This window comes from Gorilla gorilla, chromosome 6, assembly GCF_029281585.2.
Source record: "Gorilla gorilla gorilla isolate KB3781 chromosome 6, NHGRI_mGorGor1-v2.1_pri, whole genome shotgun sequence".
Taxonomy (NCBI): domain Eukaryota; kingdom Metazoa; phylum Chordata; class Mammalia; order Primates; family Hominidae; genus Gorilla; species Gorilla gorilla.
In genome coordinates this window covers 44,862,424-44,888,125 of record NC_073230.2, presented here as the reverse complement: position 1 = coordinate 44,888,125, position 25,702 = coordinate 44,862,424, and the positions used below count along the sequence as shown (strand labels likewise).

The 25,702-nt window shown below is 41.7% G+C and overlaps 1 protein-coding gene and 1 pseudogene across 15 annotated transcripts in view; one reads left to right on the top strand and one right to left on the bottom strand.

Moving 5' to 3' along the window:
• ELMO1 (engulfment and cell motility 1) overlaps positions 1–25,702 on the top strand; it is a 592,158-nt gene that overhangs the window by 17,909 nt on the left and 548,547 nt on the right. For 6 of the 15 annotated variants that reach the window (XM_055347626.2, XM_055347627.2, XM_063708468.1 and 3 more), the window contains exon 2: positions 13,301–13,418. The exons of the other annotated variants lie outside the window; for them this stretch is intronic. The gene's annotated coding sequence lies outside the window, so the exon portion shown is untranslated. The remainder of the gene's footprint in view (positions 1–13,300; positions 13,419–25,702) is intronic. 15 annotated transcript variants of the gene reach the window in all.
• On the bottom strand, positions 11,370–11,509 carry LOC115935484 (uncharacterized; annotated as a pseudogene).

Genomic DNA, 25,702 nt, shown 5'->3' with positions numbered 1-25,702 from the left:
ATGCCGGTCTCAAACTCCTGGCTTCAAGTTAACCTCCTGCTTTGGCCTCCCAAAGCACTGGAATTACTGGAAGGAGCCACTGCACCTGGCCAAGGTAGACTGTTCTGATTGCTGTGTTGACCTTGCTGTCCATTAAGGTAACTATGCCACACTAGAAAGTGCTCAATCAGGCTTTGTGCCTGTTGCGAGGCTTGGTCCCATTTGTTCCCTTAGACACTTCCCTGAGCTGCCTTGTGGGATCCAGACCTACACAGATCCAGGTTGAAATTAATCAGCACCCACTTGCTCTGTGACTTAGGGGAAATTTGTTAAGTTCTCATAGCTTCTGTTTCCTCTTGTATAGATGGAAATGATGCCAGTGTGTGGTTGTCAAGATAAAATGAAAAAATATAATCAATGAACAGCACAGTTCTTTGGCCTCGGCCGGCATACAGTAGATGTGAGAGTATGTATGAGTTTTGAACCTCTTCTCCAAAATTCTGTGGCCAGAGGCCATCGCGGGTTGAAAGGGATGGAATTAGGAGACACCGGTGAGCTCAGAGATGCAAAGAAATTTCACAGCATTTTCTGTTGTTTGCATTAAGACTTAAATTTCAAGTAGGCTGTGTTTTCCAGTATTGCAGTTTGATTTCTGGATTTTGGTTTTTGGTCGGTTCAGAGAAAATAAGGTCTGTCTGGGAGAAGCGACCATTTTTATACTTCCCATACCCTCTGAGGAGTGCCTTTTGTGAGCCCTATTTGTGGACTTCATTCATTAACTCATTCTTTGAGCACTTGAGGCCAGGAAATGACGATACATGTGGAGTGCCTTTGCCCTCTGCAGGGGAAGATGAGGTCGCAGTGGGCACAGCTGTAACGCGTGGCTGATACTCTCATGCAGGCAGAAACCCAGGTGGGGATGGCAGAAGAGGCCTGTGTCCTGTTGGCCAAAAATGTGCTTCATGGAAAATGATGTTCCTGGTGGAGCTCTTCGGGGGCTGGTGGTCCAGACATTGAATTTGGAATCAATAGGCCAGAGCCCTGTTTTTGGGGCTGAACCTAACTGTTGTCTGTGCTCTCCGTCAATGCCAAATTTTTCTCAGCTATTTATAAATGTGGAGGGAGGGTGCTAGGTGTGATTGATGGATCCCAAACACAAATCTGTAGGTCAGTCAGCTGCATTCAGAATCATCTCAGCAGCTTGCAAAAACTAGAATCTGGGATCTCATCACTAGAAATTCTGATTCTGGAGTAATTTCCTAAAATCTCTATTTATACAAAGACTCTGCACCAGGTAATTGTAGTCTGAAGCCCCCTTAGGGATGCCCTGAATATCTTCTATGTCCCTCTTCCCTCTAGTTCCATTCCTCATCCTTCACATCCTAATGCCATCTTAAATGTCTCTTTCAGAAAACCTTCTTGGCCTCTAACTGAGCAGCCCTCCATAGAGGATTATTAGTTCATGCCTCTGTGCAAGAAAGAAAAACAAAAACAAAATGCATGAGTTCATTCACTCTCCCATCTCCCCTGCTGGCCTGAGAGCACCTGAACATAGTGATGGTACTGTAGCCAGTCATCTGTGCATCCTCTGTGCTCTGCCCACTGCCTGGCATGTAGAATATGCCCAGCAGGGGATTTTCAGAGCTGACCAGATGGGAGAGTGGTGAAACTGAAGATCAGCCCTTTTCCCTGCCTGTTAGCACCTCTAGGAAAAGATTTAAGAGATGTTGCAAACAAATCACTCCAACGTATTTGGGATTGCTCATTGTGATGCCTGATCTGTGCCAGCCTCTTCCTACCACATCTATGACTGTTACAGGGGTAACTGTTCCATCCCTTAGTCTGCAGCACCCAGAATGGATGTGGAATCACTGAAGGAGGTGAGTGGGGAAGAAGACAAGTTGGATCCTGACAGTTTAAACCCAGGTGTTTTGCAAATCCATCCCTTAGTCTGCAGCACCCGGAATGGATGTGGAATCACTGAAGGAGGTGGGTTGGAAAGAAGACAGGTTGGATCCTGACAGTTTAAACCCAGGTGTTTTGCAAATCCTTCCAAAATATCACTTGGCTTTTCCTCTCCATACCTCCTCCCTTGCCCAGTTGGAAAAAATAACAACAACAACAACAACAACAACCTGCAGTACGTGTACCCACATCCTCCTCTGGATGAAATAGAGTTGCACAGAGAAAAGGAAAGTTGATTTCCTAGTTATTCTCCCACACATGGAGTTCTGGGTGGCACCATCCCACACTATTTGCATCACTGAGCTACACACTCTGCCAAGACTGCATCTTAAATTTAAACACATTTTGATGAAAATAGAGAAAGGCTGAGGAAGAAAGGTTAACACTTCCCCATAAGAGGTGCGTAAGCACTATACATCGTATGTTTTTCTTCTGGCTCTTGGATTAGGACAGAATGTTAATTAAAAAGTAAAAAGCTGATCTTCTGAGCAGCAATTAATTTCAGGATTGCTCTTCTTTCATCTGTTGGGTCTTTGCATTTCTGAAGACGTGGTGGAAAATATTTCCTAGGGGTCTTTCTAATACACATTTTCATTTGATTGTTTTGATCTTTAGGCTACATGTTGACTTAAAAAGGAACCAATATTACAAAAAGAAATGTCATTCCAAGGTTCTGGATTCTGATTATCGCTCTGGTGACACAGATGAGATTGGCTCCAGGCATATACACATTGGTTAGCTGGTTCTGCCCAATCCCTGTCTGGAGTTGAATGTTCCATTTAGTCAAGACTGCCAAGCAGCAACATAACTGGATTCATTAGCTTGAGTTCTGAAAGCTCCTCTTAAAAGTTGTTTTTGTATTCATACTACTTTAATATTTAGGGACAGGCTGCACCATTTTCTAGGTGCCAAAAGTGATCACTCAGTTTTTTTTTATTAGGTGCTATTTTAGATTCAAAAATATTTTATTGTTTATGAACTGTTTTGTGCCTTTGACCTAGTTCTCTTTTCACTGGGATATGTATCCTAAGAGGATGAGGTTTATGATATTAATAATACCTGCATTATTAATTCCTTTCAAATGAAACCAGCTGTCTCTGTTCCCCTCCAACGTGTGTGTGCACGCACACACACACACACACACACACACACCCCAAGCATACATCCTTCATGTAGATAAAAAGATAAAATGCCTTTGGGGTATCTATGGGGATAACTTATTTTTCTCCCCTATTGATCAGAATGCATGGAGGCCTGGGAAACTCTGCTGGAGTACCCAAAGCCTCCAAGCTGGCAGACTTGAGCACTATTGTCTTTATTGCTTCTTTTAGCAGGATTTTCCTGGGGATGGTGAATGTGCCATAAAGTAGGGCCCACAGGCCTTGCAGAAATGGAAGAGCATGCCATTCACAGAAGAAATGAGCTGTCAGCTCCCTTCTCCTCTTACTATAATTTGCTACAGCCTGGAAATGAAAAGTGACAGCTATTAAAAGGGCTTGGGAATAATTGCAGTTAAAAGCAAAAATAGCGATATTATCCACTGCCACTTAGGCTCACTTTTACTTTTGAAAAGGCTCAATGTTTGGAGTCCGTAAAATGTTTGCAGAATATCATCCTGAGTCATTTTATTTATGACTAATCTAAAATATTTTTATAGGTTTTCAGCCATCCCATAGTGGTGTTGGTTTTGGTGGCATCTGAAGGAGGGTGATATTCCTATCAGAGTGATCTGTGACACGTTGCAGTGTTGGTCACTGCTGACCCAGACTGAGGTGACAGGATTCTTCCATGCAGAGCTGCAAGAGTTCTAAAGCAGGTGTTTTTCCTGGAGGGAGAGCAATGGCTTTTTGTGAATTTTAGTTTTAGAATTTGAAAAAGTCTTAGCCTGAAACATATCTTTAAAAATGCCTCCTCATATCTCAGCTAACGTAGCACATCACAGAGATGTCACTGTATTCTGGAAGTTGATGTCATTCTTTCTTTGGAAAGCCATAGAGTCATCTCCGCACCTTCTGTGATCTCTGATGTTCAGATGTTTAGCTTAGAAACTAGATTTGAATCTCGTTTCTAAAGAAGACCCCCTTGTGGTCTGAACTACTGTATTGTCTTAGGGGGCTCAGGTTAGTGTTTGCAAAGGTTAGTTTGTGATTTTTTTCTTTTTCTCGGGAAAAAAAGATGTAGAATCTTTTTAGCAGAAGGATCTTGGATAAAAATCCTGAGTAAATATTTCTCGGTGTATGGCATTGAAAATGAGTTAGGTATAATGCTGGCTTTTAGGGAGTATTTAAATAGTTTTTTATTCATTTTCATGTGTCTTGGAAAAAGAATAACAAGGACATCAAACCTGTGATTTCCTAGATTTCCTTGTTTAGGATGAGACTAACATGCAATAATTGTAAGAGAAATACTGAGTAAAATAGGGCTGGGAAATGGTCTTTGAAGAACTAGAGTTTGGGAAACACTGATGTAAGCCAAAAACCTGGATTTTGTCTGTGCCACTTCTGAGGCGAGGCAAGGACTGACTTGCCAGAGTTTACCTGTTGGTGACCTTGAGACTGGAATCCAAACGAGATGCTGGTATGTTTGTGAATAATAACAAGCAGAGCTGACCTTTACAGAGCGTCTCCTGTGAGTGGTACCAAGTGATTTATATATGTTATCTCATTTAGTTCTCACTTCAGGCCTTTTTTGAATTAATTACTACTAGTATTTTATTTTATAGCAAATACAAGATGGGTGTGGTGGCTCACACCTGTAACCCAGCACTTTGAGAGGCCAAGTAGGGCGGATCATCTGAGGTCAGGAGTTCGAGACCAGCCTGGCCAACGTGGTGAAACCCTGTCTCTACTAAAAATACAAAAATTAGCTGGGCTTGGTGGCGGGCATCTGTAATCCTAGCTACTTCAGAGGCTGAGGCAGGAGAATCGCTTGAGCCCAGGAAGCAGAGGTTACAGTGACCCAAGATTGTGCCACTGTACTCTAGCCTGGGTGACAGAATGAGACTCCATCTCAGTAAAAAAAAAAAAAAAAAAGAAAGAAAGAAAGAAAAAAAGAGGGAGAGAGAGAGAGAGAACTCTTAAGTTTAGAGAGGCTGGGTAACTTGCCCAGGGCCATAGAGCCAGAAAGAGCTGAGGTGAAGGAAGGAGCACACCTCTGTCCATCTTAGCTCCCTGAGAATAGTTCACATCAAAGAAGATGTTGAAGAATGGATCCTTTTGTTGGTGTTAAACTGCTAGGCATGAGGGTCCAGAGCCTTGTTCTGGAGACTTGCAAATGATGATTTTTATAGCCTCATTGGAGTGGGGGACTCTGCCTAGGACATCCCCTGAGAAGTTCTCAGTATATCAACGTATTACAGATGGAGAAGACTCAAGTAGAAATCAGCTTTCTTTTGTAATATTGATGGTTTTCAAACTCAGCCACAGGTTCCCTTTTTCTCCAGTAAAACCCATGACATTTTGCAGAACCAATACTCTGCGGAGCACCTATTTGGGGAACCTAATGTTTTAAACTCATTTTACACATGGGAAATCTGAGGTTTGTGATTACTTGGCCAAAGCCAAAACTAGCTGTTGGCAGAGCTTATGTCATTAATTAATTTATTCATTCAACGGATAGACATCCAGTGCCTCCCATGTGCCAAGCATGCTGGGAATTGGTGGTACAGCATTGAACCAGTGGACAAGACACAGATATAAGGAGACACATGTAAATAATTCTGGATAACAATCATGATGCACTGAATGTTTGTGCCCACACCCCCACCCCTCCAAATTCTTGTGTTGAAATCCTCATACCTAATATGATGGTATTAGAAAGTGGGGTCTTTGGGAGGGCCTTAGGTCCTGAGGGTGGAGCCCTCTGGCATTAGTGCCCTTATAAAAAGGACCCAAGAGAGCTCTCTGCTGCTCTTTCTGCCATGTGAGACATAACAGGAAGTTGGCAGTCCACAGCCCAGAAGAGCGCCCTCACCAGAACCCAACCCTGCTGGCACCCTGATCTCACATTTTCAGCCTCTAGAACTATGAGAAGTAAATTTCTGTGTTAATAAGCTACCTAGTCTATGGTACTTTGTTAGAGCATCCTGAATTGACTAAGAAAACCATAAATCTATGAAGACTGGAAACCCTAGCATTTCCTGGGTCTTCTTAAGGCAGAGGGCTTGCCTTTTTCATCTTTCATCTTTGTTTTCCCAGTTTCTAGTATGAGGCAGTGATAACACAGCCTCAATAAATATTTGTTGAATAAGCTGTTGATGGATTGGAATCTTTCCCATTCTATAACAAAATGGTTTATTATTATTATTATTAAAAATATATAATAATTATTAGTTTTGGTGTGGGTTACTCTTTGGGAAGTTTAAAACAAAATGTTTCAAGAGGTCCCCAGATTGAAATAGGTCTCTTGGTCACCCTTGCTAAGAAACCCAGTTCTGAACAGCATTGACCTTGAACACTCATTTGACCTTGAACACAGGACAGATTATTTGTGAAATGAGTAATGTTTGAAAATCATCTCTGTAGGTTTTTCGGCATTACTAAATTGTGTCATTGGTTGGAATTTTCAGATCACAACCATATTTTGATTCCCAGGCTTTTGACCATTTTGCTAATGTGCCAGAATCTCTAAGGCCTAGCCCAATTGCTAATATTGACAAATTCTTGAGGAGTATATATGGTTTGTTCAGGAATAAAACGGATAGGACTCAGAATCTTATCAGCTCATACCTGTAGGTATGGGGCAATCCATCCATCTAGCAATTTTCTAAACTATGTAGCCTACTGTGGGATACTGAATCCCTGCCCGTGAGTACTGAGAAGGAGTCATGGAAGGGTGATAGCTTTCTTTGCATTATTTGTTTCTAGCATAGGAAAACTGGCTAATGTTCGTACAGTATGAGAAGTTTTTAGTCCACTGGACTGGAGATACGGAGCTGCCCAGGTGGTCAGTGCTGGCAGGAAAAGGTAAAGAAGATCAAAGCTTATGGCTTTTCTACTTGCCTATCTTTTTCTTGAAAGAATTTGTGGCTGACGAAGACCATTTTGCTCTGGAGGAAATGATGATCTGTTGGTGGCATGCTCCTGGCCTCTTAGTTTGCTTTGTTGTCCTGGGAAGTGGGCAAGTGCCCCACTGGACCTTGATCTGCATTCCACAGGGGACTCCCTGCTTTAGAGGGACCCCTACCCATGAGGTCCAAGGATGACCACCCAGCGTAGCCCCCAGCAAGTACTCACACACACTTCCTCCAGAGCAGATCATTTAGTTTAAGGGAAGGGCATCATCACTTTCAGAGATGGGTGTTTTAGTGATTAGACATGCGGCTTCTCTGGTAGAGGGCATTTATTTTTTAAAAAAGAGAAAGGGTAATGAATCGGACACTATCTGTCAAATTCTTTGCTAGGAGTGGAAACCTAAGTTTTCCCAAGGCCGTATTTCCCTGAGAAGAAATTGATTTTGGTATGATCCATAAAGCCTTGTAGAGTGAAATAAACTATTGGCAGAAAAGAGACAAACACATGTATAAAAAAAATAAGAATCAATGTTTCAAAAATGAAATACAGTAGAATACTGTGAGGTGTTTGTTTGTTTGTTTGTTTGTTTTCTTTGAGACAGGGTCTGGCTCTGTCACCCGGGCTGGAGTGCAGTGGCATGATCTCAGCTCACTGCAACCTCCGCCTCCCGGGTTCAAGTGATTCTCCTGCCTCAGCCTCCCAAGTAGCTGGGATTACAGGCACCCACCACTGCGCCTGGCTAATTTTTGTATTTTTAGTAGAGATGGGCTTTCACCATGTTGGCCAGGCTGGTCTCAAACTCCTGACCTCAGGTGATCCTCCCAGCTTGGCCTCCCAAAGTGCTGGGGTTATAGGTGTAAGCCACCGCACCCGGCCAACTGTGAGTTTTATTTAGCCTCAGAAGTATCTTTAGACATTAGGTAAAGAGACACAGGCTTAATCATATCTGTAGTTTACTGCAGGTTATAAGATGAATGTCTGATGAAATTATGACATATGTTACTGAAGGGAAATGGTGCCATGTTTTTCCCTATATATTTTAGGGTGATAACCTGTAACACAGAAGACATTGGTGCCTCACTAAGAGCATGGCACCAGGAGCCTGAAGGAGTGGGACCTGAGTCCCATTTTCTTGGTTTACCAGATAGGAAAATTTAAACAAGTTATGTAATGCTTTTGAATCTCAATTCCCCATCTGTAAAATGAGGGTAACAATACAGACCTCTAGAGTTTGCTGTGCAGACTTAACAGGCTTGGCTCATGGGCTGTGGCCAATAAATGGTAGCTTTTGTTATGAACTCTAGGTAGAAAAGTATCTAAATGGTTTTCCCCAAGCCGAGAGAGTCCGAAATGGCCTTTGGAGGTATCTTCAGACATCATGACTTCATTTAGTGTGGCATCATGCTTGTCTGATTTTTAGATTTCCAAAGAAGTCTTGTAGTGCATCATTACTAGAAAACATTTTGGAGTTTACACAATCAGTAAATGAGTTTTAAAACGCTTTTTTTTCTAAATAGGAAGGCAAGTGTTGCCTGCTTCATCTGTCTATTTGTAGACCTGTTTAAGTGTTTTAAAATCCATCAAAACATTTAAAATTATGAAAGCCATTTGCTTCATGACTTAACAAAATTCCTTAAAAGTCTTGTATATTCCTGCGAATAGCTGAATCCTCTAAGAGAAGCAGGAAAACCACACGAGCTTCTCTATTAATGTTGCTGATGTGTTGTGACTTGTACCAGGTCCCTTAGGCCAAAGCGAAGGACAGATTTTTTGGGGGAAAAAAGCTGATGAATTAAGCCAATAACTCCAACCTCTTGGCCAGAGAAATGTAAATTCTTTTTCTAAACTCACAGAAATAAGACTCTTCCAGGGCTGGAAAAGACTTTGATGAATAACGCAGGCTCATTTCCCCATTGAATTTATTCCTCGATGCTATGCATTTAATGGGTAGTCAATAAATATTGTTTGCCCGCTTTTTGTAGCTGTTTCAAATTGGGATGAGGATGAGTCTGTGGTGTTGAAATAGAGGAAAGCTGATTTTCTTATCCTGGGATAGGCTTTAATCTTGTTAGCCAGATGTTCTAAACATGAGAGCTAACCAGTCAGACGAGACCACAAATATCTGAGTTGCACAATGCAATTGGCTTGAGAACTGCATTCTTTAAAGGTCATCCTTTGTATGGGGACAGAGGCACCCCTTGTCTACATTTTGGGAGGGATAGGTTGGCTTCCTGGTCCCACTCAGGTCAGAAACACCACTGCCCATCACTTTTGGCCCCAGCTTCTTGTGGTTCAGTCCCACTGCATTGTAAACTCCAAGCAGAGGGGCCAGTTTTGACCAATGAAAATGGTTAACCCTTTTGGCCAACCCTCTTCTGCTGAAGTCTATAATGCATGGCTGTTTTTATCCCTGTCTGTTGGAAGAATATTCAGAAATCCATTGCAATCTAGTTTTGATAAAGCCTTTAATTTTCCACCCCTTTCTTTTGCAACTTCATCCATTTGCTGCATATTCAGCCCCTAAGAATCCAGGAATGAATTGATGTGCTGGCTTCAAAACAGCCTGGCGTTTAGGAGTTTTGATTATATTCGAGAATCTCCAGGCTTGACTGTTCTTAGCTTTGATATCATGAGGACTATCCTCACAGGGAAAGATTTATAGCATCTGGGGTGAGAACTTTAATTGTGGCCCAAAGGAACTTGTGATATTTTGATAAGGTGCTTGAGGAAGTTGTTGGATATAGAGCAGAATGTATTTCGGAAGGGTGCAAGCAATTTTGAGCCCTTCTGGCTGATCATTGCAAAATGGGTGAGCACTGGGAGATCAGAAAATATGTGGTGGGCAAGGTAGAAAGAACGTCAAACTGGATGAAATAAGAAAACAGGGGGGAAAGCTATTTGAGAGGAAACTTGGCATATACTTAGTATTTGTGTCTGTTTTTCTCTTGAAATGGGCTGATGTGTTGGCAGAGGCTTCTGGCTGTTGTCAGAGATATGAACATCTGTGCTCCTTTGCAGAAAACTCAGGATTCTAAAGTGTTTGGTGGAAATTGTTTAACTCTGCCACTTGCTGCATCTCCTCATTAGGAAGAGCTTAGTCTGTACTGCTCAGAGTGTGCTTTTAAGAGGAAGATGTGGCTTAGGGTTCTGGGCTTCACTTTTACATACTGCATGGCAGAAGCAGGTTTGCAGCAGTGAAATCTGAGGCCATCAGATACAAGTGTGCAGAGTTGGTGTAAATCAGTTTGCTTGCTTGGGTTGGAAGTAAGAATGAAAGATGCCAAATTAGTAAGGCAGTTGTGATACAGGCATCCGAAGAGAGCCAGCAAGATGGACAGGTCATGTGTGGCTAAGTTTTGGAAGGCTTTGCTTTAGTCACTGTAGTTAATGCTAAAAGCTGTTATAAATGACCCCAAAATATCAGTGACAATACAATAAGAGTGAAGTATTTGATCACTTTAAAGTGCATTCTCCTATTCCCCTAATTAATTCTGCTGTTCACCAAGTCTTCTAACAAAGTGGTCAGTGGAGTTACACGGGGCATCAGTGTCTAGCCAGCATGCCACCTTCCTTTAGCCAAAACCTAATCCCAGCTGTGGCACACGCAGGAAAGGCCAGGCAATGTAGTTTAGCTCTGTGCTTGTGGAAAGTGTCACTGGTTTACCGACCACAGCCTCAAATGTTCTTCCTGGACAGTGATGGATCCATCCACATTTTGTGGAGCCCCCTTTATGAAAATAACACAAAAATCAGGTGCAAAAGTGAATGGTTTATTTAGAATGAGAATGGGCAGGGCTTCGTCAAGTGGAAGGCTCTGAAGATTGCGGTTTCTTAGCTTCATGGTAATATATCTCTGCTCCTAATGTCCAAATATAAAATGTGTTTTTCCCCTTCTTACTACCTAATAAAACCATCTTTGCTAGGTGACCCATGGAGCACTTCGTGCTGTTGAAGTGTGCCAGGGCAGCTATTCTCACATTGCCCTTGGAGTGAACAGTGCTGCAGCCTTGCTGGGAGGCAGTTTGGCTATTGGTACTGAGAGCACAAGACTCGTCCTGTGCTTTGACTCAGGGGCCTTACCTCTCAGCCTCTGAAAGCCCCCAGTGGTTTGTATTAGGTATGTGTAAATCATGAAAACATCCTCATTCTCCAAAGACCGGTAAATGGTTGAATTATATCACCATGCAATGGAATATTGCAGCAATTACAAATGATGATAGGATGTTTTGTGCAAGGGAAAATGCATATAAGTGAAAACAGCATGATGTGAAATAGTGTGAACTCAATTATGTAAAAATAAGTAAACTAAAAATTACTGAAATAAATGATATGAAAATGTTGCCACTGGTCATCTCTGGATGATACACATATGACCAAACTTTATTCATCTTTATAGTACTTTTTTCTTCAACTCCATTTCCCTGCATTTACAATACAGACCAGGCACACACACAGGGCCTGGGCTGGGGTGCACATGGTATAGGTTTACTCTGCTTCCTCTTTCTCTGCTTCAGTCAGTGTAAGAAGACAGCCTTGGTAAGCACCAGGAGGCCTCATCTTTATAGTTTTCTGCATCTAGCAAATTGTATACAATTATATAAATAGTGATAGTTCTGACACCTCTATGTAAATGGCAATATTGCAGCCTTAATTTGCCCTAACATTTTACTGTTTCCAAAGTGTTATCACATATTATCATATCTAATTTTACAACAACCCTGAGAGGACAACAAAGAAAAAAATCATACATTTTTAGTAGAAAACAGATTAAACAAAACAAACCCATCCAATCACAAATGGCCCATGAATATATTGACATTTCCAGATAGCATCTCCATCTTCTTCCTCCTGTTCTCCTAATTAATTCTGCTGTTCACCAAGTGCTCTAACAAAGGTAAAAAATACTACTCTCTTCTCAATTATCATAGCCTTCTATTTAGATTTTTAATTACAAATATTTTAAGAGTATTATTTTGGGTTTTCTCCAAGCTTGGAAACCTAGCCTTGTTCTATCAGAAAATGCTTTCTGCATTTCAGCTAAGGCATTTAGAAGTCCACATTGGGTCAGAGCCTGCCTGCATCCTGAGCGGCTGTTTCTGTTCTCCCTGCCAGCATCCTCCTCTGCGGGCTCAGTCCTGGGGGGTAGGAGTGGGGTTATGGGGGAGTCTCTAGGACCCTGGGACCCAACACTGGAGAGATCTCAGTCACGCTGGGTGCTCTTCTTCCCTCGACTCATGTTCCGTAGCTGCTTAGTCTTGTTACAAGTGCCCGAATCCTAGCCTCTGCAGCACCCTGAGAGCTGGGCACTTGACTCTTACCATCCCCGTCTCGCCTCACTGCCCCTTCACTGCAGAAGCTGCAGTTTGCCTCCCATGCTTAACCTGATGACTGACACCTCCTTATAATACCTGCAAGATGACTTCTGTGATTCTGCCTGCCCGCATCTGTGTGTTTCTGGATTTTCCATCTCCACGCTTGGCCCTGCCTGAGACTTCTGCAGGTCAGCATCTGACCGAGGTTATCTGAGCTGACTCTGACGCATCCATGGTGTTGCTATTCACCAGATACAGAGTTGCACTGGCACAGCACAGTCCCTTCCCACTCCTGAAGCTCTCTCTCCTTGCCAGAGATCTTGCTCACCCCAGGGGCCTGGGCAGATCCAGTTCCAGATTCTGGAATCTCCCTATGGGCCTTACCTTGTTGCAATGTACTGGGCCAGGCCACCAGATATTGCACTTTGAAAATCTGTTTTGAAGTTGCTAACTGCTTGGAGTACTGTGGTGCTGCAGGCTGCTGTCAGGGGTAGAGGTATGGGGAGCAGAGATGCCTGAGCTGATCTAGAAAATACTTAGGGGTAGAATGCTCTAATGTGAAAATTAATTTTAAAAAACACACTGTTAAAGACAGTTCAAAATGTGCTGCACTTTCTATCTGTAGCAATCTCAAGTCCAGAAAAAGAAGGTGGAATGAAAATTTTGGTTTCTGTCTCTTAGCAGATAGGTCAGGTCAAGTGGAAAGAAAATGGAGGCAGGAAAGAGTAGCTGGGGAGAGCCTGCAATGTCGAGTTTGTTTGCTGGGGCTCCCTTAACATCTTTTGACGAACTGGGTGGCTTAAACCCAAGCAGATTTGTTCTCTCACAGCTCTAGAAACTAGCAGTCCAGAATCAAGGAGTTGGCCTGAAGGTTCCAGGGGAGGGTCTTTCCTTGCCCCTTCCAGCTTCTGGTGGCCCCAGGTGGTCCTTGGCTTGCGCAGTATCACTCCAAGCTGTGCCTCCATCTTCATATGGCTGCCTTCTTGTGTGTCTGTTTTTGCATGACGTTTTCCTCTTTTGTTTTTGAGACAGAGTCTTGCTCTGTCATCCAGGCTGGAGTGCAATGGTGCCGTCTCGACTCACTGCAACCTCTGCCTCACAGGTTCAAGAGATTCTCCTGCCTCAGCCTCCCGAGTAGCTGGGACTACAGGTGTGTGCCACCACAACCAACTAATTTTTGCTTTTGTGTGTGTGTGTGTGTGTGTGTGTGTGTGTGTGTGACGGAGTCTTGCTCTGTCTCCCAGGCTGGAGTGCAGTGGTGTGATCTTGGCTCATTGCAAGCTCCGCCTCCTGGGTTCATGCCATTCTCCTGCCTCAGCCTCCCGAGTAGCTGGGACTACAAGCGCCCACCACCATGCCTAGCTAATTTTGTTTTTTGTATTTTTAGTAGAGACGGGGTTTCACTGTGTCAGCCAGATGGTCTCGATCTGCTGACCTCGTGATCCACCCGCCTTGGCCTCCCAAAGTGCTGGGATTACAGGCGTGAGACACCGCGCCTGGCCAATTTTTGCATTTTTTTAGTAGACATCTTCCTCTTTTTATAAAGATAACAGTCCTAGTGGGTTAGCACCTGCCCAAATGACCTCGTTTTAACTTGATTATGTCTGCAGAGACCTATTTCCAAATAAGGTCACATTCACAGATAGCAGGAAAGGACTTCAACGTGTCTTTCTCAGGGGACACCTTTCCATGCATAACAGCTGCCTCTGGTCCAGTCTTTCTATCCCCTCTTCAGTGGTGTGTCCACCAGCAAAACTTCTGTGCCTCAGTTTCCTTGGCTGTAAAACGGTGCCCTCTTCTAGGATCGTTGAGAGAATTAAATGAAATCATGCTTGGCAGAGTATCACGCTCATAGAAAGTGCTCAGTAGGGGTTTAGCTTTTACAGCTAGTCGCTTGCAGTCATTTGATTTCATAAGCTAGGTTTGTGGAGAAATTGAGGAAGTGAATGAGCCAAACACAAAAGTAAGCACTGTTGATAGGACAGGTGGTTAACTCTTTCAGTGCCACAAAACACATTTTGACTCACCTGCACACAAATTTTGCTTACAAGGTTGTTGTCAGCACTAATTTTGCTCCAAGTATTTGCTTGATTAAAATCTCTTAGGCTACTCTTTGCAGCTGACCTATAACAGAAATAAATGAACTAACTAGAGATACTTTCTTTGTTGGGCTTCCATCTAGAGCTAAGCTTTACTTGGGCTTTCAAATTGTAAGCAAATGCAAAATAACTCTCTTGGGAAAATTCCAGAGAATCTAGGCCTTGAGCTGTTCTAAGCAAATGTGGCCCTCCTTTTAGAGTGGGAATCTAAGAAATGGAGATTATGCCTTGCCCAGTTCCAGGGGCATCATTCATACTGTGGTCTGTGCGTGTGCATGGACAAGCCTGCTCCTCTGGGTGAGGTGGCCATAGGTCCTTTCTGGGGTTCAGTAAGTTCTGATAGTGGCATTGTCATGGTGTGAAACTTCTCATTCTCCCAGTTTAATTATTCAGTGAGAATGGGATTCCTGAGATTCTAAACCATATTCCATAACTTTGGAAAATATATGTGTATATAAAATTTTCCATAGGGTTAAAACCTGAGAGTGGACTGCAAGTCAAATTGCTATTTTCTTCCCTGCTTTGTCTTTGTGAACTTCATATTGTCAGTTTTCCTGACAGTTGACAAAAGTGGGCAGTTTTGGTGGCATATCTGATTTAGGAAGTAAGTGCAACAATTTGAAAGCCTAAGTAAAGCTTAGCTTTAGATGGAAGCCCAATAAAGGAGTTATCTCTAGTTAGTTCATTTATTTCTGTTGTAGGTCAGCCGCAAATCTGAAAACACAGGTTTGAATTTGTATGCTCATTTAATGTTACTGATAATCTGAAATGCTGGTTTTTAGGACTGTAGATTTCATTATGGAATATGTTTTTAACTTAATTTGTATATGGGTCTCTTGTTGTTTTGGGAATTTTGTTCTAAGACATGTTGAAGCTGTGCTGTAGTTATTGGGTTTATGAGTTGTTGGGGTATTATTTATTTTTAATGTACTCTGTTCTTTCCTCTTCCCAAAGCAAATAATCAAGAACTAATGTTTAACTTTAAGTTGGATCCACTCACTTTATATTGAGAGTTATTATTACTTTAATTCACGTTTCTTTTCCCTGAAGCCCTGATATATCTTTGGGAAGATACATTTTTTCATGCATTAATTATTTTCTTTTTCAGTATCAATTGCAGGTATTACAGTCACAGCAAGAAACATCTGTTGTACCTTTATTATGTGCCAGGCACTGTGCTGCCTGCTTTATATGAATTATTATTACGATCATTAAATTTTTATATCCACGCTAGACTTTACATACTGTCTATCATAACTCACATTTTATAATAAGGACTTGAGACTGGGGAAATAAACTTGCCAAGTCGACACATTTGAAAGTGGTAGAGCCAAGAGTTGAACTCACATAGTCTCTGACTCTGGAACTATGCTCTTAAACCCTACACTCTTGATGTTGAAGATGTAGGGACATCTTTGCATTTGAAGACAGAAATGCACATATAGCCCAGAACTTTTCAGTGATTCCAAAGACCTCTGTATTTTCACGTAACATAACTTTGGGAGCCACAGATTCGCTTTGCTCAATCTATTTTGTTCAGGAGTACGTGCATGCTAATTTGCTCAGGCAGTAGCTGAAAGCAGTGAGAGATATTCCAACAAGGCTCCAGATTGCAAGAGAAATTAGTGTGGATTTAAAAATTAACAGGCTTTGTATGCATATAACTAAGAATCAACTTACTTGCCATGAAGATGAGTACTATGGCCCCAAAGTATGTATGTCAGAAGGTAGGATATTACTTGGTTTTGTGTAATTATTAATACCAAGGTCAAATCAACTTAGATAACTGGTTTAAATCATTAAATAGCTTTTTTGGCTTTAGATAGTTCTCAAGATTTTTACTGCACGCTACGTGCATTGCAGTGTGCAGGAAAAAAAAAGGATTATTAGTGTTTTTGCAATGTTCCTGCCCAGCGTTTACTTCTTTATTTGCTCTTGTTTTATTCCCACAGGGAAAGGTTCATTGTAACATACCCAGGGATGTGTGGTAGATTTTTCCAATGCAGCAGGTAGAATGACTTTGATGGTAAGAAACAGAAAATTGAATGCCCACTGGCTTAAACAATAAAAGCTTATATCATTGAAAAGATTAGAGGTATGGTGAGTTACAGAATTAGATTGATTTCAGCCACTCTCTGGGTCATTTAGGGTTTCTTTTTTTCTGTCTCTGCCAAACAGGATTGGACTTTGGAGTTGGCCACAGGGCAGATTCCCCCAGCACACCAGCAGGGTGGCGATCAGAGAATGCCAGAACAAACATTAGATAATTTTTAAGAAGAGTGACTTCGTGTATGTGTGCCCCAACAAGTATCCACCATAGCCAGTGACCTGGATATGCTTAATTTAGATTAATGAATTTATCCATCCTCTCTCTTCTCCACCTTGTAGGTGTTAATATTCTACATGTAATGTACAGGGGTTTTCCCCCTCAGATGTTTTTGGTGAATATTTCTGTAGTTGTCCCTAAACATAGAAAGGTTTTCCAGCAGGATACTAAGAGGTACTGTTTAGCATATTTCAATTTCCCATTACCAGTCCCACAGACCTGATAAGATATGGATGTTGGCTGCTAATATCAAATAATGTTTTCTAATTTTCTTAGTGGAAAATGAACGGAATGAATCATTGAAATGAATTCCATGATTCATTATGGAATCATTCACTCAATATTATTTTGATATTAAATGATATTAATTATATTAAAATATCATCATTTTGATATTAAAGTGGAGGTAAATTGACTTCTGTCATATACCTTTTCACTTTGCTACTTCACAGTTTCCCTCTGTTCTTGCCATGCTGAAGTGGCCTGGTGTGGTGGCTAACATCCCTAATCCCAGCACTCTGGGAGGGCGAGGCAGGCGGATCACTTGAGACCAGGAGTTCCAGACCAGAATAGGCAACATGACAAAACCCCATCTCTACTAAAAATACAAGAATTAGCAAGACGTGGTGGTGTGCGCCTGTAATCCCTGCTACTTGGGCGGCGGAGGCACAAGAATTGCTTGAACCCAGGAGGCAGAGGTTGCAGTGAGCTGAGATCACGCCACTGCACTCTAGCCTGAGTGACAGAGCAAGACTCTGTCTCCCCCACAACTGCCCCCAAAAAAGGAAAGTGCTGAAGGGTGTTTTCCTGAGTGACAGGCTGGAACCTTAGATGGCAAGAAAAAGAGAGCTAAGGGCATACTTTGCATGTTACCTGGATGCTCATTTTTGGCCAAGGGGATTTCTTCTGAGAAGTGAAAAATATCTTCAGACAGTTTGGTTCATTTGGTGATTGTCCTGCTTGCCAGGTTGCACCAACTGGTATTTTCTTCTTTTGTTCAGTAAATCAACCAAAGGCCCACTATGTGTAAGGTACTTTCTGTGGATTCAAAGTTGAACAAGACTTCCTTAGCCTTCCTGGTCTTTCAGTCTGGTCAGGGAGATGAGACAGACACACAAATAACCACAATACAAAGGACGAAGAGGAAAGGTAGGCTTGGAAAAAGGGCTGTTGGGCTTGGAGGAGGCAAGGAAAGATTCCTGGAGAGATGAGGAAAGTCTTGTGTGCAAGGGGAAGGGAGAAGAGGGAGGATTTCAGACAGAGCAAGTATTAAGAATCTTGAGCCTAAATGTTGTGAAGCAGTTAAAGTAAAAAAAAAACAAAAAAAAAATTTGGTCAAGTTATGTCTCCTATTAGTGACTTATTATTGTTTAACAAATCACCACAAAACTTAGTGGCTTGACCCAACAAGAATAATTTATTCTCTTTCATAATTTTAGTGGTTGAGGAACCCAGGAGCAGCTTAGCCAGGTGGTTCTGGCTAAGGGTCCTTTGTGAAGTGGTGGTCAGATGTCAGCTGGGGCTGCAGTCATCTGAAGGCTGGACTGGGGCTGGAGGACTTGTTCCAAGATGGTGTGCTCCTGTGGCTGACAAGCTGCTGCTGGCTGTGGATGTCTCTTAGGGCTGCTTGAGTGTCCTTATGACATGGCGTCTGGCCTCCCCCAGAGTGAAAGTTTCAGGCAGAGACAATCATGTGGCATCTATTTTCTCTGACCTAGCCTTTGAAATCACATAGCATAGCTTCCCACACACTCTGCGTGTTAGAGAGGAGTCACTAAGGTGGGTCTAGGGGAAGAGGATTCACCTTTTAAGGGGAGGAGCATCCAAGGATATGCACCCATGTTTTAAAATCAATACCGTTCTTGAAAAAAAATGACAAGCTAAAATGATGGTTGCATTAGTTTTTCTTTAGTTGTTGTGTCTGCACAGTGTTTAACTATAGTAGTTGGCACACTGTAGTTTTTTGATTAGTAAACTGTGGTATCTATAATGTCTTCATCTGTTAAACTAGTTGTTTAAAGTAGAAATTGGCAATTTATCCAAGAGACATCTTACCACAGAAGCCTCCTATAGAAGACAGATAAAGTAGAAGTCAGGGGCTCAGGCTGAGGTGGTGGTGAAGGGGGCTGGCACAGCCTTTCCTCAGTGTCCAGGAGGACCCCACAAACGCCCTGGCTCCTGAGAATAGAACTCTCTGGAAGCCATTTCATGGACCCATCCGTTCCTTCCTGTGATTTTTTTCTTTTGGAGTTCAGTTGTTCTTTTGAAGAAAGAACAAAAGGATTTCATGTTGTTTTGCAAAATATAATTGTAAGAATTATTTTCTGTATTACAAACACATAGTTTGAATGATGATGTGTAGCACTGAATGATGGTTAGAATAATTTCTTCCAAAACATTTTGTGTGTGTGTGTGTGTGTGTGTGTGAGCAGAGGTAGGAAGTAGTTGAGCGTGAGGAAGGGACTTTAATTTGAACAGAATTTTCTCCTCTGTGGAGCATATTAATTAAATATGTACTTGTACTGAACCATAACACTGTGTTTAAAGCAGTGAAAGACATGAGCCACCATTCTCAGCAATATCAAAGCTGAAGCCCTCCATGACCATGTGATCTGACACCATCATGACGTTCCTGCTGGAGTGGGAGGCAGAGTTCTGAGAAGTGGAGAATGTGATGCTTTTGAATTAAGTGTCTTTGATAATTACCAGAATAACGGAAAAAGTTTATGAACCAGATCAGGAAAAAATATGCTCATTAGTCATATGAATATTAGTTTTCTCAACATAACAATACACTTCTGAGGTTCCCCCTTCTTCCTTGGCCCCGCACACACACAAAAATGCCATTTCTGTGGACTGTATGGCCATTTCTGTAGACTGTATGAAAAGAGACCCTCTAATACAATAGAGAAGTTGGAAAAGCTGAATACATTCTCTCTCTCTAACTTAGCACACTTAAAGGGCAATAGCCAGAAAATTAAATTTTATTTAAAGAATTTTGAGGATGAAAAGCATGAGGATATTAATTTTTCTCCACTGTCACTTTCCACTTTCATCACTGCTACAATTTATTGTACCCACTTGTTCCTGGAAAAGAAAGAGCATAATAGCTTGTTACAGTGATTTCGTTTTAAAATAAAGTGTTGTAGGATGTTGAAAAACTAGAAGAAACCAACGGCTAGTGGTAAATGAAAGAGAGGGAACTTCGTTTGCTAAGATGTGGACAGGGAATAATATAGCTCCTTGAATTTATCCACTAACAATCCAGTATTAATATCTGTGGGACTTCCCATTTAGAATATTGGTAAGGTAGAATTAGTTGCTACATCTCCATAATTATTTCTAAAAATGGTTTTCTGAGAAGCAGGAAAATGTTATACTACTTCTTGTTCCTACTTCCTGTTCTAGCTGTTCCGGGTTTTATTATGAAAATGTGTAAGTGGGAGTAAAAGCCAAACTCTTACTTAGCAGAGTGCCTGGTGTGCAGTAAACAATAATTCTCTTCCTCCTCTATCCTGATGCCTTCTGCACTGACCCCAGGATCCACAGAGGGAGGGTGACAAAAAGTGACACAGCATATAGCTCATGAATTGCATCCTTTTCTTTAGTTAGCTAAAAACTCTTTCCACTCATGTCTTCTTCCCTTTGCAGTTTTTTTTCTCCAACAGGAAACCCACTGTTTTTTGTTTCTCTACCAAAATGTGTCAGGTTGCCTTCCTTTAGGGGTAGGCCAGCAGGCTCTATGATGGGCTCTAGTTTTTCTCATTGTATTAGTTTTCCCTTGTTTGAATGGAGAAAGTGATTATAAATCTGGATTACTGTTCATTTCATTTTCATCCATGTATGTCATTTATTCATTCATTTGTTCATTATAACATTTGTAGAAAACCCACTGTGTAGGGCTGTGTGTGTGTTAAGGGGCGGGAGGGACTAGAGCAGAAGGTTACTGGAACTGAGGCATCTGGCCCTCTGTCCCTGCTTTTTAGTGGCTCACAGTATGGGGTTGTGGGGAGGGTTGGAGAGAAAGACACGAAGACAAGTAGATACATTTCAAATAAGCATTTACTGAACCCTTGCTGTGATCAAGGAACTGAATTAAATTTTATGTGGATACCAGGTTTTACTAAACTTGTTTTTTTCTTTCAAGGAGATTATACTTTAGTAGAGGAGAGAAGACACATCTAATTTAGCAAAACTTTAGGGAGCTTTCTATGTGTCAGTCACCAAACTGCAATAGTACTGGGGAGTTCATTTTTTTTCATGTCAATTACATAAAATAATCCTGCCTATGCAAAGAAGTTAGAGACTCTCTGAGCTAGAATAATTACAGCAGGAATTGTAAAGGAAGTTGGAAGCAAAATAGTCATAGTAGTTAAGGGTTCTGACTTGGGAGTCAGATATATCTGGTTTTGGATCCTGGCTTTGTTGCTTAATAGCTATGTGACTTTGCGGGAAGGAGGGAGATAATTACCTTTTCAAGATTCAGTTTTCCTGCTTGCAAAATGGGGATTATAATGATAATATTTACTGTGGTAGATTGTATTTTCCAAAATGGTCATACCGGTATCTTTTATCCTACATGATCTTACAATATCCCTGTGAAACTCCTGCCATCTAGCAATAGGGTTTATGTTCCTTCCATTTGATCTTGAGTGGAATGTTGTGACAGCTTTGACTAACAGAGCATAGCAGAAGTGATACTATATGGCTTGCAAGGCTACATCATAAAAATGTTATTCACCTCCATCTTTCTCTGCAGTGTAGCTCTTGGAACCCAGCCACCAGGCTGTGAAGAAGCCCAAACAGCCCGTGGAGAGTCCCAAGTGGGAGGAATTGAGGCCTCTGGCCCACGGGCCTGGCTGAGTTCCCATCCAACGTTAGCCTCAACTTTCCAGCCATATGAGTGACCATCTTACAAGTGGATCCCCCAGCAAGCCCCAGTTGAGTTGCCCTGGCTGACTGTGCATGGAGCATAGACAAACCATACTTACCCAACCCTGCCCAAATTGTAGTTTCATGAGAAAAATAAAGTGATTGTTGTTGTGTGAAGCCAGTAAGTCTGGAGATAGTTTGTTACACAGCAGTACACAACCAGGACACTTGCCATATAAAGTTGCTAAGAGGAGTCGATGAAGTGATACATATAAATCAGCATAAAACTAGTGACCCGTTAATGATAGCTCTCTTCATTATTATCACTAGTTAAGGGAAGTTATTTAATAGATGTCAGCATTAGTTCAAAGTAAGGTCAGAACCTAAAAAGCTACCCATGAACTTTTGGCATCCAGTAGGTTTTAGGAATTTTGTTCACTTTTTTTTTTTTTTTTTCCACTTGCAAAACCCTGCTGTGTGTCAGCTTCTGGATCACCTTTCTGCTGATATTGTGCTGAGTTTGTTCTGAACTCTGTGCTTTCTGTTGTTTCAGAGTTTCACTTAGGCTTTCTGTGCCATGGCCCGATGGGTAAACAATGTTTAAACTTCCAGATTATTCTGTGAAAGTCATGCTCAGGGCTGTTATTTTATTAAAACAATTTTTTTGCATGTGGTAAAAAGCAACACAAAATTTACAACTTTACCATTTTAAGTATACAGTACAATAGCATTAACTATATGCACATTCTTACGCAGCAGATCTCTAGAGCTTTTTCATTGTGAGTGACTGGAACTCTATACCCACTGAAAAACAACTTCCCCTTTCCCTTCTCCCCAGCCCCTGGCAACTACCACTGTACTTTATGTTTCTAAGAGGTTGACTGCTTTAAATAATCCCTATAAGTATAATCATGCAGTATGGGTCTTTTTGTGGCTGGCTTATCTCACTTAGTTAGCATCATGTCCTCAAAGTTCATCTGAGTTGTAGCACATGACAAGATCTCCTTCTGCTTTAGGCTGAATAATATTCCATTGTATGTATATTCCTACCGTTTCTTTATCCCTTCATCTATTAATGAATAATTTAGACTGCTTCTCCCTCCTGGCTATTGTGGCTAACGCTGCAGTGTACACAGTAGTGCAAATGTCGCTCTGCTGTTATTTTTTCCACTTCCTACCAATAGCAGAATCTCGTTGAAATGCATTGGAAAGACAGAGCGTAGGGGCTTATCTGAGTTCTTTGTCATCTTTTTTCCAACTATCTTAGAGAGTGATGCATAATCAGGTAGCCAGACTGCCCAGATTCTTCCTGGGGGTTTCAACTTCATTATGTATATCTATTGTGTAACCGGTTGTGATTAGAATTAAACCTCTGCCAGGCTTTCTATTGCTTTCAGAGCAGTTTCACAAGCATTATTTTATTGAACCCTTGCTGCATGATAGCTATTTCTTTAGTATGGGGAACACAAGGTTACAAATATAGTGTGGATATAAAATCCAATGCTACTGTATATGTTTATTGTGGTATTCAATGTTCTTTACCAATGTAAAATTCACTTACAGACTTGACACAATTTTTTGAAATTACTATTTTTAAAATTAATAAATATTTTAAAAATTAATCAATTTTTTTCTAAGAGAAATTTTAGGTTTACAGAAAAATTGGGCACAAAGTACAGTTTCCATATCCTCTCTTTCCCCAGCAGGGCTTCCCTCTTATTAACATTTGTTACAAGCAATGAGCCAATATTGATACATTATTATTCATTGAAGTTCATAGTTTGCCTTAGGGTTTACTTTTTGTTTTTTACAGTTCTATGAGATTGAACGAATGCATAATGCCGTTTATCCACCATTATTCTGTCATACAAAAGAATTTTACTATCCTAAAAATCCCCTGCAGTCCACAAATGCATCCCTCTCTCACTGCATATTGCTGGCAACTACCGATGTTTTTATTGTCTCTATAGTTTTGCCTTTTCCAGAATGACATATAGTTGGAATCAGTCTGTGGCCTTTTTAGGCTGGCTTCCTTCACTTAGAAATAGCATTTAAGATTCATCCATGTTCTTTTTTTTTTTTTTTTTTTTGAGATGGAGTTTCACTCTTTCGCCCAGGCTGGAATGCAGTGGTGCAGTCTCAGCTCACTGCAACCTCTGCCTTCCGATTTCAAGTGATTCTCCTGCCTCAGCCTCCTGTGTAGCTGGGATTACAGGCACCCACCATCACGCCCGGCTAATTTTTGTATTTTTAGTAGAGACGGGGTTTCAGCATGTTGGACGGGCTGGTCTTGAACTCCTGACCTCGTGATCTGCCCACCTCGGCCTCCCAAAGTGCTGGGATTACAGGCGTGAGCCACCGCGCCAGACCCTCATCCATGTTCTTTCATGGCATGATAGTTCATTTCTTTTTATCTCCCAATACTGTGTCATTGTGTGGATGTACCATTGTTTATTCACTCACCTATTGAAGGACATCTTAGTTGCTTCTGAGTTTTGTCAAGTATAAGTTAGGCTACTGTAAACATGCGTGTGCAGATTTTGTATAGTTGTAAGTTTTTTCAACACTATTATAAATTACCAAAGTGTTCTCCACACAGGCTATATTAATTTACCCTCCAGTTCAGCAGTGTATGTGATTCTGTTTACTACAAATTCTTACTGACAGTTAATACTGATGAATTCTTTCATCTTTGCCTATCTGAAGAGTGAATGTGGGTATCTATCTTACTGTTATTTTAATTTATATTTCCTGATTATTAGTGAGTCATACCATTTTAATCTTGGAAGGACCTTTGAGATCCTCTAGTTAATGCTATATTTTAAAGATGCAAAAAACAAGACCAAGAATATTTTCTTGGCGTGGTGCGATGGCTCCCGCCTGTAATCCCAGCACTTTGGGAGGCCGAGGAGGGCAGATCACAAGGTCAGGAGTTCGAGACCATCCTGCCTAACACAGTGAACCCACCCCCCAGTCTCTACTAAAAAAAAAAAACAAAAAAATTATCCGGGCGTGATGGTGGCTGCCTGTAGTCCCAGCTGCTCGGGAGGCTGGGGCAGGAGAATGGCGTGAACCCGGGAGGCGGAGCTTGCAGTGAGCCGAGATCGCGCCACTGCACTCTAGCCTGGGTGACAGAGCAAGACTCCGTCCCATTAAAAAAAAAAAAATTCTTACTTCCTCACTTTCATTTTTCTTTCCTAAGAATATGTTTTTAGTTTCATTGCCTTATGCCCCTCATTGTTGTGGCTACTGAGTTCAGTGTCTCATCCAATGGAAATCTTTCACATTTGCTATGAGGGTGGAATATATACAAAGAGAGAGAAAAAAAAAGAAAGAGTAATATTGCAGATTTCTCCCTTGCACCAACTGCAGATTTTTCCCTTGCACCATCTTTATTTTCACTAACAAGAAGCTTCTGTTTCCCAAACTAATTATATACAGGGCCTGAACCAGCGTGAGTACTCAAGCGTTCCCATGAATGATGGAATGAACCCTAAGATGCAAGGAGTGGGAGATGAGGTCCGCTTAACGGCTTGAAAATACCCCTAGATCCCAGTGGTATCTCAGCTCTGCAGCTTGAGCTTGACTTCCGATTCTGCCTGTAGCTGCGGTGGACTGGGAATTACTGATAAGGGAAGCAAGTGTTGACATTTTCCATATTAGGATGGGTTCTCCAGTGAATTCTGACCCATGCTCTCGTGGTCAGCTCTCTTGAGGCCAACTTTCCAGAGGCTAGCTGTTGGGACCAGCGGAGTTGACCTCTGGGGCGGGACAGCATATGCACTGTCCTCTGAGGCTAGCAAGTTCAAGACACTCTGGTTTCCCCTGGAAAGCCTTTGGAGTATCGGAGGAGGATTGGCTGGGCTGATTCAGCCGGTCTGTATTTTAACTGCCAGGGAATGAATAAGCCTATCTTTCTGACTCCCTCCTTCCCATTAACAAGCCCGACACCGTGAGTCCCAGAAAGCATGCCACACATGACTTCAGTGCCCCGTGCACACAAAAGTTCAATTGCTTTGTGATTGCCTAAAATGTGAAATGAAGGAACACATTGCCTATAAGGATAACATTTGCGATTCTGTGCATTTCATTTCATCACACATATTTGTGTAAGTTAAAGCAACACGGAAGTGTGTT